The 17,589-nt window shown below is 37.9% G+C and overlaps 1 protein-coding gene across 2 annotated transcripts in view; it reads left to right on the forward strand.

Moving 5' to 3' along the window:
• The first annotated feature begins 221 nt into the window (after nt 1–221).
• Nucleotides 222–17,589, forward strand: part of atp10d (ATPase phospholipid transporting 10D) — a 79,774-nt gene continuing 62,406 nt past the window's right edge. The window contains exons 1-2 of one of the 2 annotated variants that reach the window (XM_039751393.1): nt 222–548; nt 7,009–7,186. The gene's annotated coding sequence lies outside the window, so the exon portion shown is untranslated. The remainder of the gene's footprint in view (nt 549–7,008; nt 7,187–17,589) is intronic. The other variant, XM_039751392.1, reaches the window with a different exon arrangement.

Raw genomic sequence — 17,589 nt, forward strand, 5'->3', positions numbered from 1 at the left:
AAATGCATACAAATGTTACTTTTGACAGTCGTTATATAAAATTAAATCTGATTACAGTATTTAGAATGCTGTGCTTTAATTATGTTACAACATAATAATGCTGGCTGTATGCCATGTTGAAAAAAATTGTACAAAGTGCAATTTGGGAGCACCGCTTATGTAAGGAGCTATAGCAAGCATAGATCGGTAGACTGTTTTCGTTTGTAAATGTTGCGTGCTCTTGAGATCTGCGTCACGGTCGAGACAACAGTGGCTTTAGAGACAGCAAACAATCAGCCGTATGTTGACTGTATTTCCCGCAGTAGTTATTGAGTAGCGGTGGACGGCGCTCGATTGAGCAGCCTGAACCTGAGAAGAAAGCAGAAAGCTTGAGCAGTGCTGTCACGTTTCTCGCCAGGGTGTCAGCTTCGAGGCACAGGTCTGATGAAAAACCTGCTGAATTGTTTTTTTGGGTGTCTCTTGTGAAGATAAGAAAAACAAACTTTAACAGAAGTGCCTGAAACCCACGGAAGGAGTTTGGCAATATATTTCTCGAGAATGCCAGGAAGGTAACTAAAACGGACTAGTTCACAGTTAAATATTTAAATATGTATGTATGTATGTATGTATATATAAAGAAAAGGTGAAAGTGCTTTAATACGTTTAGCAAAAACGTAAAGTAAAGAACTGCAAGTAGGGTTCCAAGGAAGAGAATACGTGTCATGTTATTGCATTTATTTCTGCAAGCACAGTGTTTTTGGCTTCCGTTCAAGGCGAGCTTATGATCAAACGGAGAGATTTCGGGCTGAGGTTCCCAGGCGAGATGTGGCAAATGAGGAGCGCGTCAGGGGATATTGGCGATTGCTTTAAAATAAAATACAATTTTAAAAGGGCGAGTTTTGATTTGGGGCTTAGCTACTGTTTATATTTTAACTTTAGTGCTGCTGTGGGATGTTTACGATTTAAACAAAGCGGCATTGGATTGACGATTTTTGTGTGTTTATTTTTTATTGTTGTCGCCTAAATGTTTTTTTTTTTCGACTACTGTTGAGATGCAAGTCTGGAGGTTCCGCGTCTCTGCTGGGTGTTTAGCCTTGGTAAATGGACACTACAACCTACTTTCGTTTGTCATGGTTAAAAAGTGAGAAACGACCTAGAGAAACCGGTTTTAACCACAAGCATGTAGTATGGTCGAAAACATTTGAATGGGAAAGCAAGCTTTTTGTTGTTTAAAAACTGGATTTCGTCTCCTTTACCATGTTTGTTATAAATTGACGCTGTACGTTTTAACGGTAACACTTTTGTTACATCGGTTTAGGTCCGGACAGTGCAGAATACTCGTTCTGGTTGTGTTTAGGGTTAACCTCTAGGTTCCTGGATTGTTTTAGCTGCGACTAGCAGATCCCACTCCCCGGCCCGTCACATTTAAGGTTTGGTCTGTCTAATATTTGTTTACCTTAGCCAGTTCCCACTTCTTTGATAATTCATTGTATGCTTTCTAGCATGGTGAATACCATTTTTGAGATCTTTGAAGCATCTGGGACAGGGCTATCCCTGGTCGGATGCGGAAGCCCCCCTATTTTGTACACATGTCAATTAAGTAACAAAAAAAAAATAAATAAAAAAGAGAGAAATTGATACCTTTTAAGTTGATGTATTCAAATATGGTTAAACCTTCATCGGTAGAAATACATGGAAATTATCAGCAATTATTTGCACATTAAGTAGGTAATTATGTCAGCACTCACGAGTCATTAAATTTAAGTATTATTTGCAGAAATGGTAAAGGCTCATTGTAGAGAATTCCAACAGATTATATTTAACATTTTATCCCTCATGTATGTACATGTGTATGTGTATGTATATGTATGCTCATACAGATATGCAAACTCTCCTATTAAATGCTCACAATTTAATCTCTCCACTAGTTCGTTTTCAGTGAGGATAGTTACCAGTCCATTCAGTCATTCTTCATGTTATAGCTGTTTGTTTTGTCTTATTTAAAAAAAAAACAAAAACACAAGTCATCGTTTGTCAAAGACTTGCGAAAATAATAGTGGCCCAATGTGATGTAACTGTTTAATGTGCCAGGTAAAATAATAGTTTGTACTGTTGTGTTCAATAGATAAGAGGGTGTGCCAAGTTTCCTAATGAATGTTTGACATGTTTCTGCACTGGACTGGGCACAATTCAAATTAAATTAAAATGTATTTTTTCTTCTTTTGAGTTACTGATCAGGATTAATGAGAAATCGGTGTATACCTTTTTAAATATAAACTGCTCATGTTATCATAGACCTATATGAAGAAACAGCTGCAAATAAGTAGCTAAGTTTATCCTAATTAGTTATCACACTAAAACTAACATATAGCTGGTTGATCCTGCAGACGAAAACAGAAAAAATCAAATTAACAGCCTGTTTCTGTAGAACTTCATTTAAATGCCTAGAAAACTAACCCTCTTTCTTAGTCTTGTGTTTTTAATGCTCAAACAGTGCATGTCCCAATTAAGGGTATGGCTCAACCAACCAGCAGACTTGTATGAGAATGTGCTGGTGATGGATGCTTTTAAAATTTTCTTTTACCAAGAGTTGTGGTAAGGAAAAACTACTATATGGACCTTGAACAACTGTTAAAGAGAGAATTGAATGGGATGGACCTAGTTGGGACTATATAGTGGTTTTATGTAGCGTCTCACAAATTATGTCTTTCATTTTAGCACCCATTAATATTAAGTAGTCTTGAAGCACTTGGAGACAAGGTCATCCCTAGAAGGGATGTAAAGCTAGCCTATTATGACCTTTACAGTACAGAGCATGTTAAGTATACCGTATGTGAAATATTACTGTAAAAATAAGTGATGGAAGCTGTCAGATAAAGTTAAACTTCTGCAGTAGAAATAATGAGGAATTGATGTTATGTAATTAATCAGCAATGCTCTCTCTATGGTTTACTGTTTTTATACTTTTTACCAAACAACTTTCCATCACTTTAAGCAAGTGCTTGGTATTTGTTAAATAGGCTTAGTTCAAATATACCAAGTGCTAGTGCCAGGCACATAACATGATCAATACAATATAATTCTGTAATTTGTACACACATTTAGTTGAACTAACAAGCTCAGTAGTGGAACCAGATCATCATCATCTCTTTAATAATTAATCTACATTGTCTGACTTATTTATTTTTCTTAATTTTTTTTTATAAATGTAAGTTTTCTGTATCTTTGGCTAATGCAGAGCTTCAGCATTTTACCCGAATAGGACTGTAGTGTAAATCACTTGTGGTCTGTATTAATTCAAAGCCAAATCAGACTAATTTGACAGCATATAGCTGCACTGAATTGTGCCTTAGCATCCCACGCTATCTCTCTGTGCAAGACATCAAACACATATTGACACTACTTGGCATTCTTTTGATTCATTGTCATATTTTGTGAAAATGCAGTTGCCATGATCACTCAAAAAATGAAACTTGACAAAAATGCACTGATACCCAAGCATGGCCACATATTCTATGTAACAACATATATTACAGAGTTGTAAGAAATTTAATTTCAATTATACTGGTGTTTTAAAATTCTCATTTTGCGTGAACATGAGGAGTTCAATAGGTGACATTACAGGGGAGTGCCTTGGTGGTGATTGCACTGTTCATTGTGTGGGAATTATCACTAAAGCGTTCACTAAAACTTGCTGGTTTCATTCAGACTTTACTATCTGTAGACCTGCTTTTAATCTCCTCATTTCCATAGCAGTTGGAATGTGCCACGTAAGCAAATTGGGGGTAAAGGTTGTTCCTGTGTCGATAAAGGGTACACAGTTGAAATGTAATGTCTTTTTATTTCTTTTCAGCATAGGGAATTACCTTTAACTTTTGTTCCTTTTTAGATGCACACTGTCACTAATTACAAAATCACATTTTATTTTCAATATGGTTTTGAAATCAAAATGTTTAACACAAAAATATTGTGACAATTAATTTTTAATATCACAGAGAACTTAGACATTCTTTTAGTTTCTTTCTGAAGGGACTTCTCTATGTACAGTGGTGTGAAAAACTATTTGCCCCCTTCCTGATTTCTTATATTTTTGCATGTTTGTCACACAAAATGTTTCTGATCATCAAACACATTTAACCATTAGTCAAATATAACACAAGTAAACACAAAATGCAGTTTTTAAATGATGGTTTTATTATTTAGGGAGAAAAAATCCAAACCTACATGGCCCTGTGTGAAAAAGTAATTGCCCCCTGAACCTAATAACTGGTTGGGCCACCCTTAGCAGCAATAACTGCAATCAAGCGTTTGCGATAACTTGCAATGAGTCTTTTACACGCTCTGGAGGAATTTTGGCCCACTCATCTTTGCAGAATTGTTGTAATTCAGCTTTATTTGAGGGTTTTCTAGCATGAACCGCCTTTTTAAGGTCATGCCATAGCATCTCAATTGGATTCAGGTCTGGACTTTGACTAGGCCAATCCAAAGTCTTCATTTTGTTTCAGAGGTGGATTTGCTGGTGTGTTTTGGGTCATTGTCCTGTTGCAGCACCCAAGATCGCTTCAGCCTGAGTTGACGAACAGATGGCCGGACATTCTCCTTCAGGATTTTTTGGTAGACAGTAGAATTCATGGTTCCATCTATCACAGCAAGCCTTCCAGGTCCTGAAGCAGCAAACAACCCCAGACCATCACACTACCACCACCATATTTTACTGTTGGTATGATGTTCTTTTCTGAAATGCTGTGTTCCTTTTACGCCAGATGTAATGGGACATTTGCCTTCCAAAAAGTTCAACTTTTGTCTCATCAGTCCACAAGGTATTTTCCCAAAAGTCTTGGCAATCATTGAGATGTTTCATAGCAAAATTGAGACAAGCCCTAATGTTCTTTTTGCTTAACAGTGGTTTGCATCTTGGAAATCTGCCAGGCAGGCCATTTTTGCCCAGTCTCTTTCTTATGGTGGAGTCGTGAACACTGACCTTAATTGAGGCAAGTGAGGCCTGCAGTTCTTTAGACGTTGTCCTGGGGTCTTTTGTGACCTCTCGGATGAGTCGTCTCTGCGCTCTTGGGTAATTTTGGTCGGCCGGCTACTCCTGGGAAGGTTCACCACTGTTCCATGTTTTTGCCATTTGTGGATAATGGCTCTCACTGTGGTTCGTTGGAGTCCCAAAGCTTTAGAAATGGCTTTATAAACTTTACCAGACTGATAGATCTCAATTACTTCTGTTCTCATTTGTTCCTGAATTTCTTTGGATCTTGGCATGATGTCTAGCTTTTGAGGTGCTTTTGGTCTACTTCTCTGTGTCAAGCAGCTCCTATTTAAGTGATTTCTTGATTTAAACGGGTGTGGCAGTAATCGGGCCTGGGGGTGGCTACGGAAATTGAACTCAGGTGTGATACACCACAGTTAGGTTATTTTTTAACAAAGGGGCAATTACTTTTTCACACAGGGCCATGTAGGTTTGGATTTTTTTTCTCCCTAAATAATAAAAACAATCATTTAAAAACTGCTTTTTGTGTTTACTTGTGTTATATTTGACTAATGGTTAAATGTGTTTGATGATCAGAAACATTTTGTGTGACAAACATGCAAAAGAATAAGAAATCAGGAAGGGGGCAAATAGTTTTTCACACCACTGTAGATAGCTAGTTTTCCCACCATTAAAAGTACTGCATTAAAAAAAATATTTTTTGTTTTTATATGTCACATACCTCGTGTAGTTTGTAGTGATGGTCGAGAAAAATTTTCAATCTCATTATTTTGTGTAGAATGAGAGAAAATCACTTGCATTCATTGGTCAAGAGTCTTGTCTTCAGTTTGAAAGAACATGAATTATTGGAAATACTATATATCTTTCCTGTTTAATATTAATGTTGCCTTTCCAGGAAGTAACCATTAATCCTATTTTAGCAAAAATGGTAAAAAATACATGCTTCATTAGGAATTTTCAACATGACTAACATGAAGTTTTTTATTTTGTTCTTTTTTTTACTTTTTCCTTGGAATTTTTCACTTTTTCTAACTTTATATACTGTAGATTTACACCATTAGACTCTATTGTATCATACATGTTTTTCACTTATTCTGCATGAAAACATGAGATTGAAAAATTTGCTTGGCCATCCCTACAATCTATATGGGGTAAGTAACATATAAAAAAATAACGTTTTCTGGGTGGAATTTTTCTTTAATGCCTCGCAGTAAGGAGACCTGGTTTTGCTTCCCAGGTCCTCCCTGCATGGAGTTTGTTTGTTCTCCCCATGTCATTGTGGGTTTCTTCCAGGTGCTCCGTTTTCCTCCTACAGTCCAAAGACATGCAGGTTAGGTGCATTGGTGATCCTAAATTATCCCTAGTGTGTGCTTTGTGTGTGTGCCCTGCGGTGGGCTGGTGCCATGTCCGGGGCTTGTTCCTGCCTTGTGCCCTGTGTTGGCTGGAATTTGCTCCAGCAGACCCCATGATCCTGTGTGAGGAAATAGTGGGTTGGATGATGGATGAATAGATTTTTCTTTAATGCAAATTTCCATTCAGCATATTTATTTCCTCTCGTAAGCTTTTTTTTGTCAGTAAGATTGATAGTTCTAAATTAGCTTGTATGAGTTCCACTGTGGTGTGGTTATATAAGGCATACAATAATTTGGCACTATATGCAGAACACTGTCTTACCTCATGTCATTTGAATTTGGGCTAGGTTATGAATTCCCATAAATGCTTTAAAGAGGTTGTGAAAAAGGACAAACACATAGAAAAAGTTGTCATTAGCTGTATTAAAATATTTTGTACTGTTGTCTCTTAAAAGATTCACTGACAATTATGTAATAACATTCATTCATTTATTTTAATCCTATTTGCAGGGAAAACATAGGGGTTGGAGGCAGGGTTGGCACTCCAGCCACCGTAAAAAATCTCACACTGTTTACATGCTGCATTCAGGTCCCAATCCAGTTGGTCCATTGTGTGGTGGGTGCGGCAATGTGCTATCAGTGCATGCCCCCAACCTCTTTCTCTCTCTCTCTCTCTCTCTGCAGACCCTGGGCCTTGCTGAGGTGTTCTCCTAGCTGGTCGTGCCTGTAAAACCTCTGCAGTGAAGTGTCGGGGAGGTATCCATATCAGATGCCTGAATCATCTCAATTTGCTTTTCTCAATGTGGAAGGTCAACAGTTTACTCCAAACCTCTCCCAGATGTCTGTGCTTCTCACCCAACCTGTAAGGGAAATACTGAACATCCTGTGGAGAAGGCTCATTTTGCTCACTTTTAACCACAGTCTTGTCTTTTCAGTCATTTAGAAAAGCTAATGATTATAGGTAAGGGTAGGATGTAGGTTGACTGGTAAATTGAGCACTTTACCTTCTGGCTCACCTCCTTCTTCATCACACTGGATCAATACAGTGTTCATATAGTTGTGCTTACCAGCCTGATCTGTCTGTCTGATCTCCCCATGTCTCACCAAGTTTGCTGGTTCTCCCTGTGTCACTGCTTATTTAGTATGTATCCATCCTCACAATACAGATGTTCAAATAAAACTGTCCCATTGTTAGAGCCTTTATGAGATGGACTAACAGAGGTTTATCCTTTCCAACCTCAAGTACTGAAGGAATAGACATTAACACTATTTGTCAGTGAACAAGAAAAAATGAGTTTGAGAGAAATATGTACATTTACTTATTTGGCTGATGACTTTATCCAGTGCTGCTTATAACATTTATAATACAATTGGTTCCATTTCTTTTGGTTTTCCAATTGGAGCACAGGCAGGTCAAGTGATTTTCTCATGGTTACACAGTATCAGTAGCGGGGTTTAAAGTCCAAAGCCTTAACCATTACAACCACACTGCCTGTCATATATACCTGAGTTTGAAAAGTAAAATAAATAAATATATGTTTTAAATGAATTTCTGTTTTACAGATACATTTAATAATACTCATTAAATCCTAGAACAGTAAGCAAACCCTATTACTGAATTTTGGGGTATTTTGTCAGGATTCAAAATTGATCTGTGAAAATGTTGCATTGTTTTTTCAAAGTTTACTTGAAGCGTTTCATCCTAAGTGGGGCCTTTACCATGATTAACAAAAAAGAAAGAAGTTAGGTTGCTTTTACTTCTCACCATGTATGCATTTTCCTGTCTCTGTATAGGTTTATTTTTACTTTTTACTGATAAGCATTTATAAAGACCAGATATTACTATGTGAGTAGTTTTAATATTTTTGTGAACTTGAAAGTGATTTTTTTCATAATCATTTTAGTGTTTCCAGTTAGTTCTGGTAAATGGAAATCCAGATGGTCTATATTTTGGATGTATTTATTATTACTTTGTGTTTCTGTTCTCAGTATTTACAGTGTTCAAACATAAAATAATTTATGGAATTAGATTTATTTTTAATCTGTTGATCGAGGTACAGCTATTCTTTGGGTTGTTGACTAGCCATTTGCTTTAAGTAAAATTTGACATTTATATATTTTAAAGCCTGCAAGTTTGTATTATTATCATATTAAAAAAAATAACAAGGTTTCCATTAAATTTCAAATGGAATTTCAACTTTGTAGCCACTTTGCCACTATTTTTCCATGCGGTCTATCAGTGAAGATACACTCATACCTTGTTGGTCACTTATAGAATTTTGTTGTTTTGCTTTTTCAGTGTATTCTTGTTTGTTACATATATTTTAGGATGATGTAAAACTCCTTACCTGTTGACTGGTTTAGTTCAAAAAACACTAACCAATATTATAGCAGTTAAGTGTGTTTTCAATTAAAAAGTCATCACAGCAATACATGACTTAAACATGTAATGGTTTGGCAGCCCTGACTTCCTAATTTTTTCTTTGTAAGATGTGTGCGTGCTGGTGTTTTTAAACCAAAACACAATTAATGTAATCATTGCAAAGTCAACAAGCAAGTAAAACAAATAATTTGATTTTTAATATAGATATCGTGCACATTGCAAAGGCTAAACGACATATTTCACTGTTGTTTGTGAAATGTACACATATATGGCATACTGTGTGTCTTTTAATGAAACCCTCCTTTGTGTTTCCAGTCTGAATTCTCTATGAAAAGACCTTGACACTTCACCTTCACCTGGGGCCTCATGTATAAACGGTGCGTACGCACAGAAATGTTGCGTAAGAACGTTTCCATGTTCAAATCGTGATGTATAAAACCTAAATTAGGCGTAAAGCCACACACATTTCCACGGTACCTCATACCCTGTCATACACAAGTTCTCCGCTCGGTTTTGCAGACTGGTGGCACCCAGCGTCAAACTCAGTGCTACTGTTCCTGTGTGGTTATCCTTTCTTTTCCTGACACGGCTTTATAAATACACTGAAGTTAACCACATATTGTTTATTAGTTTAATGCTTCTGATTGTAATTAACCATTAACAATATAATGGCCCATGGAATGGTCAAACTATTCCAAATACCATAGCTGCTTTAGCATTGTTACTCTCACCGCACCTTATTTTACTTCTTTCAGCTGCTACCGTTAGGGGTTGGTTAGATCTATCTTTTTCCATATTACTCTCACTGCACCACTCGGAGCAACTGATCGGAAAGAGAATTATCGGTATACAGCATCAAGCACACGCTGCCTCAGCCTTGCTTCCTATTTGAACTGCTTCTCACACAGCAAACGCTTCAAACCTTTCCTGTACGGACCTCATGGTTCAGAAAGAGTTTCATCCCAAGAGCTCTAAACGTACTCAATCAAGTGCTCCTTGTAGAACTATCTGTACTTATAAGTAGAATCACCCCACTGTAAACTTGCACTACAGTTATAATATTGCACAACCTGAGTCACTTTATAAAGCGCGTATTTACATATGATGACGATATCATTTTTAAGATGAAATGCAGCAAAATATGTTTATTATACAGATAAAACTTTTAACTTCATTTAAATAATCTATATTGTTAATAATTAAAGATTGTTCCTACCTCGCACTGTATGCTTCACTGGGACTGGCGTGAAGGATATAATAGTTAAACGTGTACTACGAAGATATTTCAATGTTCCTTAAAAGATTTGAAGAATCGCCGCTCTAAGCTTACAGATGGCTTAATGTCTATTACAGAGCTGATTGTGTGGCCATCGGTTACTTAGAGAAAGAAAAGGAAGGACAGGAATTGGAAGTTAGTACTGTACGTTTGAAAGAGACAGTGCTGCAGGGCCGGCAAATCCCAATATATATTGAATATAAAACAGAAAGAGAAAATAACAACACCGCTAAAAACGCAGCGGCAAATTTCGACAAAAGTTAAACGCTTGTGTCATGAGCACGAGGCGGCTATGCAGTGTCTGCAAAGGATGTGGCCATCCGCCGTGCATAAGATACCACATTGACGGATGAAGGGGCCACCAATTCTTTCTCTGCCCAGGGCCACCACGAGCCTAGAGCCGCCCCTGAGTACTGCTGCAATAAATTATTTCATTGAAGGTTGCGCACAATCACTGCGCCACCGTGTTTCCATGTTTAATAACATGCTTTAACTACTATCATCATGAAAATGATATCGCGTATACATCTCAGTATTTTAGTTATTCAGAGAGCTGTAATATCACGTATATAATGGATTTTGTGTCCTGTCGGAGGTAGAGAAAGCCAGTTTAAGAAGCACGTAGTGATTCACACACACAGAACACATACAAAACAAAACATTTAAAGTGCTAGTTTACTTACGATGTGATTTGAGAATCTGGTTAATTAAACAATTTTAAGATTAAATTTATGATGTTTTACTTTAATGACAAAATAAACTACATGATTAAAGTGGAAATTTCGAGATTGAAGTTGACATTTTGTGCTTTTTCCCCACTGTGTGCCTTTTTTTTTTTCTCTGTACCCTAATAAGCTTTCATATGACACTCAGACGGTGGGCTACGACTCGCCTTTTCACTGCAACTTTGATATGTGACAACTTTTTTATTTCGGGCACAGTGCGACTTTATGAACTTGAGCTTTCGAGTTTCTCCAACATGCTGTGTCACTCGATCAGCTTCCTTTTGTTGTTTATACCACTGTTTAAACCAACAAATAGTACATTTTTCCTTCCCTCCACTTGGTATTTGCTGAAATTCGTCCATTTTCCCTCTTGCTTTTCCCATTGTCTTTTCACACAACGCTGAGCTTAAGGGCTATTTAAGTTGATTTGCATTTTCAAAGAGGCATAATTCTGGGAGCAGTTGGGGCTGGACAGCAGGCGCGTGCACAAGCATTACTTTACATGCTGACCGGGATTTATGTAGCGGAAGAACGCGGAAGTTGGCGAACGCACAATTCCTTGCATCTGGATTTTTCTGTGCGTAAGCACATTTCGGCTTTTGTGCGTACGTCATGTTATAGTGCGAATTCTACGCACGGCATTATGCATGAGGCCCCTGGACATTACCAAGTACTAGCAGGCACACTGCTAAACAGGATATGAAAGACCCCACCTTCCTTCTTTCCAAGCTCCTTGCCTGTTCACCATAACACAGTTCTTGGTTTTATTAGATAAAAAAATTTTCGGTATGTGTTCTGGATGAATTGGTTTGCGAAATAGAACTGAGCCATCCTCATTCAATGGCCACTTATGTTAGGGATGCATTATTGAAAGAGAGGAACACTTTATCTGGTGACAGAACAATGTACTTTCTCCATATGGACACACTCATTGATTTCTCTGTGTTTTGTTCTTTTTAGGCATAATCTTTAGATTGTCATAACTTGCTTATGTAATGTCAAGTAATTATCCCATTGAAAAAGGGGCATGCATGTTGATTATTAGACTTTCTACATCCTTCTAAGATATCAGTACTTGAGAAAATGTCAGCTCTCTGACACAGTTGCAGCTGATAAAATTGTTTTTTTTTTTTAAGTAGGCTTACTTTTTAAATGAGCTCACTGTTTAATTCACTACTTCTCTCTCTCTCTCTCTCTTCCTCTCTCTGTCACTTTAAGCAGGACATCATTTTCTGTCTGTGGAATTTGCAAATTCTTAATTTGTGCCATGTTTTTTTGTAGATATCATAGTCTCCTCTTGCATCTAAAAATAATGGTTAGATTTATTTTGGATTCCAAATTGGACCATTGTCAGTGATGGGACTTGAATTGCAGTGGTGCTTCATTTCGATTATGCTTTTGAGCCCAGTTACTTGCAGAAGAAGTTTCTGTAATTAACACTGCTCAATGCACTACACATAAAAATTCTTTCAGAAAAGAGACCTATTGATACATTTCTGAACATACATAGAAGCGAGATTACTCGTCATTGCCTGGGTATAAAGTCTGAATGTGAATACAAATTATACATTATCAGATTTAATTACCCTTAATTAATGTGTTGAATACTTAACTATCATTAGTAATGAAAAGCTTTTTTGTGTACACCATTCTTGTTTTTTCCTTAAAACAAAGGGACAACAAAACAAATGACAATAAATAACTTCAAAGAAAGTATGGTCCGACTTTGAGTGTGACTAGGGCCCATTACAGAATTAGTGCACTAGACTAAGTACTTCCAGTTGTTTAATTTGTGAACTACCTATAGACACAGAGTTTTCATTTTTACTGTATGAAAGAGATACCCAGATGCATTATGTTTTAACACTAGGAGCAAAAAAAGCATAGCTGAGGGGGAAAAATTTGTGTGTTTTTTAAAGTGCAGTACAGGCTATACAAAATTGTGCTCAGCTCTGCTTTTTCTTCATTCATATTATAGAATCGTGCACCACTGAAGGGTTGTTTTAAAATGTCACATTTGTTTGAGGTTTTGTGTGTGGGTTTTTTTTAAATAAGAGAAGTGTAATGATACTAATACTATTTATTTCTTGGATCAAGCACCTTTACTTGACTAAACTTTACACAAGGCAAGGATGGTACTCTTTATGGTTTTGATACGATTGTCTGCCTCGATTTGTCGAATGAGAAAAAATTTAGCCACAGCTATCATGAGAAATTACATCAGCTGAAGATGCAGATGAAAAGGAGCTTCCATCCCTTGTGATCTCTTCAAAAAAAGTTAAAGCTTCAAAGGTTGTCTCCATTTGTTGGCTAATATGTTATGTCACTGAATATTCAGATAATATTAACATCTATGCTAGAATTCTCTAATTTATACTGTATAATGCATATTTTTCCTCCCTGTTTGCATGCATTGAGTGTTTGAAGACACCCACAGATAGTTCCTGCAGTTAGTAAGTACATCTCTAATTAGGCTACACATGGCTTCTATGATTATGTAACCCAACCTTAGTGCGTATTCCTTCTTCTCACAAGTTCATCAAGAATTGATTATTTCTTATAGACAGTAATTTTTTGCCCATTATCAGATTGTGTAAATACACTGTTATCTCCAACCACTCTCCTCTGATCATGGAGCTTAATTTTCTATGTCCTACATACTCATCTTGTAGCTGGTGTCTTAACCCCCTGTCATTAGCTGATGATCTCTGTACAGGATTCATATCCAAGCAAATTATTTTCTGGAGACAAATGCACCCCCAGAGCTCTCTGCAGGAATACTCTGGTAAACTGAAGGCATTTTTAAGCGGACAGATTATTTCATATCTTGCTCACAAAAATAAATTGGAAACCAAGAAGGTACCATGTCTCCAAATGAGGTACCTTATAGGAAAAGACAGGTTTTGCAATCAGAATTTAACCACTTGACTACTAAAGAAACAGAACTGCTCATCTTTAAATCGTGACATCATTATTATGAACATGGAGAGAAAGCCAATAAAATTTTAACTCGGCAAATCCGCAAGCTGGAAGTACGCAATGCAGTAACAGTAGTTACCAATCCAGACAGAGATAAAATCGTAGACCATAGAAATATAACCCACACATTTAGAGAGTACTATAAGTCCTTATATTCTACTCTGTCTAAAGAAGGTAAGACACAGTCTAATGAATTCTTTGACTTTACCGATACCACAGCTAAATGCTCTTAGTGCTGTGGAATTGGATAAATCTCTGACACACACAGAATTACCGGATGCTATAAGCCCACTTCAAAGTGGGAAAGGAGCTGTCCCTGATGGCAACCTGATGGAATTTTATATATAAAAAAAAAAATTAAAACAAGGTATCTCCACTATTATTAGAAATATTTACAGAAGCTAAAGATAAAAGTCTCCCTCAAACTTTTTGCCAAGCATTACTTTTCCATCTTTCCTAAGAAAAGTAAGAACTTACTACAATGTGCAACATACAGACCAATCTTACTCCTGAATAATGACATAAGGATACTCTCTAAAGTTCTAGCTGGAAGGATTAAGAAAGTGCTTCCTTCTGTAATATCACAGGACCAAACTGGATTTATTAAAGGCAGACACTTGGCTTCTAATCTTTTGCCTTTTGTTTAATATAATATATTCACCCATTAAATCTAACCTCCCAGAGATTTTATTATATTTGGATGCAGAAAAAAAGTATTTGATATGGTTATACCTATTCACCACATTGCACAAATTTGGGTTCAGCCCAAACATGTGTGCATAGATCAAACTGCTACTAGTCTAGAACCCTCAATTTGTATTAATACCATTATTTAGGACTACTTCTAACTAGAACGTGGTACTCGACAAGGTTGCCCCCTATCACCATTTGCAATATCCATTGAGCCATTGGCTGTTTAAGTTCAAAATGCATCAGAGATAAATTGGATTTTCAGAGAATGACATGAACAGAAAATATTATATCCAGATGATATGGTACTGTATATATCTGAACCCACAAAATTCTGTGCCAGCAGTCCTAAAAGCAGTAGCAGATTTTTCAAGAGATATCTGGACTCAAAATTAATTTGAATAAAAGTGTGCTTTTTCCGGTGAACTCTCCATCTCTAGCACACAGTATCAGACTGGAGACTTTATCATTTATCTTAGCAGGTCAGTTTAAATATCTAGGGGTAAATATCACAAGTAAATATGAAGCTCTTTTTCAAGATGTGAACAGATGGTCCATCCTCCATCTCACATTTAAGCCGGTACAATCAATCAACAGAACATGAACATTCTTCCAAAGCTTCTTATTCTCTTTTCCTTTTTAATAAAGTACGTAGATTCAGTCATAACCTCTTTTTTTTTTTTGCCCGTCTTTCACTCAGAATATTTAACCAATACAGGAAGCACTTTAAGACGGAGGAGCATTTATCTGTCACACCTCTATATGATAACCACTCTATTCCACCCTCTCAAGCGTACACAGTATTTATTCCTTGGAAAATGTCTGGGATTAAAACGTTCAGTGACCATCATAAGAGCAATTATGCTTCTAATTTACTATAACTTCTCATCAACACAAATTTTTCCACTACTTTCAAGCTAGAAACTTTGCTAACCTGAACCTGCCCAATTTTCCTCACCTTCCACCTATTTTTATTCCAGAAGAAATATTGATCCGTCTTTAAGACTCTGATAGCATTTGTACAATTTATAAAAACATTTTAAAGTCCCTTCCTTTCAAAGACCCCAGGACACACTGGAGAAGGGGTCTTTCACTATACATTTCAGAAAAAGAGTGGAAGGCAGCCATGCACAGAATACACTCTAGCTCTATATGCGCAAGACACTCAATTACTGAACTTAAAAACTTCTATCAAGTGCATTTATCTCTGTTAAAACTACCCAAAATGATTGCAGTGCAAGTTTAAACCTGTGAACGTTGCAGTTTAACTTCAGCCTCACTGGACCAAATGTTTTGGGCATGCTCCAAATTAACATAGTTTTGGACAAAATCTTGCATGCCTATTGGATAGCCATGGTGTCACAATCACTCCTAACCCACCAACAACTGTGTTTGGTGTACTCCCAGAAGGGCGTAAAGTGGAGAAGGACAAACAAATCATAATTGCCTTTACCTCACTGCTAGTAAATAACCTTATCTTGCTCAACTGGAAGAACTCCAACCCAGCACCTTTCACTCAGTAGGTAACTGATGTCCTATACTGTCTAAAATTGGAAAAAAACCAAATCCTCATTCAGAGGATCTGTTCAAAACATTTTAAAAATATGGCAGGATCTAATCAATTAGATTTAAGAATAAGCTTCTATATCTATATATGTTGACTGTGATATCTGTCCACTTTTTTTCTTTTGGGCACTGCGCAACTTTTTGAACTTGAACTTTTGAGTGTCTCTGCCACGCCTTTGTTTCTTAAACTGCTGCGTAAGCCAACAAATAGCACATTTTTCCTTGCCTCCCCGCCTTTTCCATTGTTTTTTTTAACCAAACATTGAACAGAAGGTGATAGATATATTGATTTACATATTAAATATTCTGGGAAGAGTTGGGGTGGGGCTGTAGGCACATACAGTGTAACCTCGGTTCACGAACGTCTCGGTACACATACAACTCGGTTTACAACAAAATAGTTCACCAAACTTTTGCCTTGGTTCACGATCACACACTCGGTATACGAGAGAGAGAGAGCGTGACACACACACAAGTAGCGCGAGAGAGAGCGTGACACACACACACATGCAGCGTGAGAGAAAGCGCGACACACACAGGCAGCGTGAGAGAGAGCGCGACACACACACAGGCAGCGCGAGAGAGAGCGACACACACACAGGCAGCGCTTGAGAGAGCACACACACACACACAGGCAGCGCGACAGAGAGAGCGACGACACACACACACAAGGCAGCGAGAGAGAGAGAGAACGCGACACACACACACTGGCAGCGAGAGAGAGAGCGACACACACACACACAGGCAGGCGAGAGAGAGAGAGCGCGACACACACACACTGGCAGCGCGAGAGAGAGAGAACGCGACACACACACACTGGCAGCGCGAGAGAGAGAACGCGACACACACACACAGGCAGCGCGAGAGAGAGAACGCGACACACACACACACAGGCAGCGAGAGAGAGAGAACGCACACACACACTGGCAGCGAGAGAGAGAGAACACACACACACACTGGCAGCGCGAGGTAGAGAGCGCGACACACACACACTGGCAGCGAGAGAGAGAGAACGCGACACACACACACTGGCAGCGCGAGAGAGAGAGAACGCGACACACACACACTGGCAGCGAGAGAGAGAGAAGCGACACACACACACAGGCAGCGCGAGAGATAGAGAACGCGACACACGAGAGAGAGAGAGAGAGAGAGAGAACGCGACACACGAGAGAGAGAGAGAGAGAGAGAACGCAGACACATAGGCAGCGTGAGAGAGAGCTGGACGCATTAAGGTAGGAAGGCAGTTAAAGAATGCACTGGGCTTGATTTTGTTTTCATTTCTGCTTCCAGCGATCGGTTCGTAGCGTGCATTGTTGCAATGTTATTTTTCTTGGTGGTTTATTAAATTACAGATTTTTTCAAATGTTAAAAAAAGTGCTTTTAGCCAGCGGTTGGTAGCGCTATAGCTCAAACTATTGCAGTGTTAGTTTTCTCTGCTTTTCAAGGTTTTCTCAGTGTTATTCAATGTTTTTACATTTAGTTTACTATTACGCTGTACATTCTATGGTTTAATTAACTATACAGTAATCCCTCCTCGATCGCGGGGGTTGCGTTCCAGAACCCCCAGCGATAGATGAAAATCCGCGAAGTAGAAACTATATGTTTGTATAGTTATTTTTATATATTTTAAGCCCTTATAAACT

The sequence above is a fragment of the Polypterus senegalus genome, chromosome 4, assembly GCF_016835505.1.
Source record: "Polypterus senegalus isolate Bchr_013 chromosome 4, ASM1683550v1, whole genome shotgun sequence".
Classification (NCBI taxonomy): domain Eukaryota; kingdom Metazoa; phylum Chordata; class Cladistia; order Polypteriformes; family Polypteridae; genus Polypterus; species Polypterus senegalus.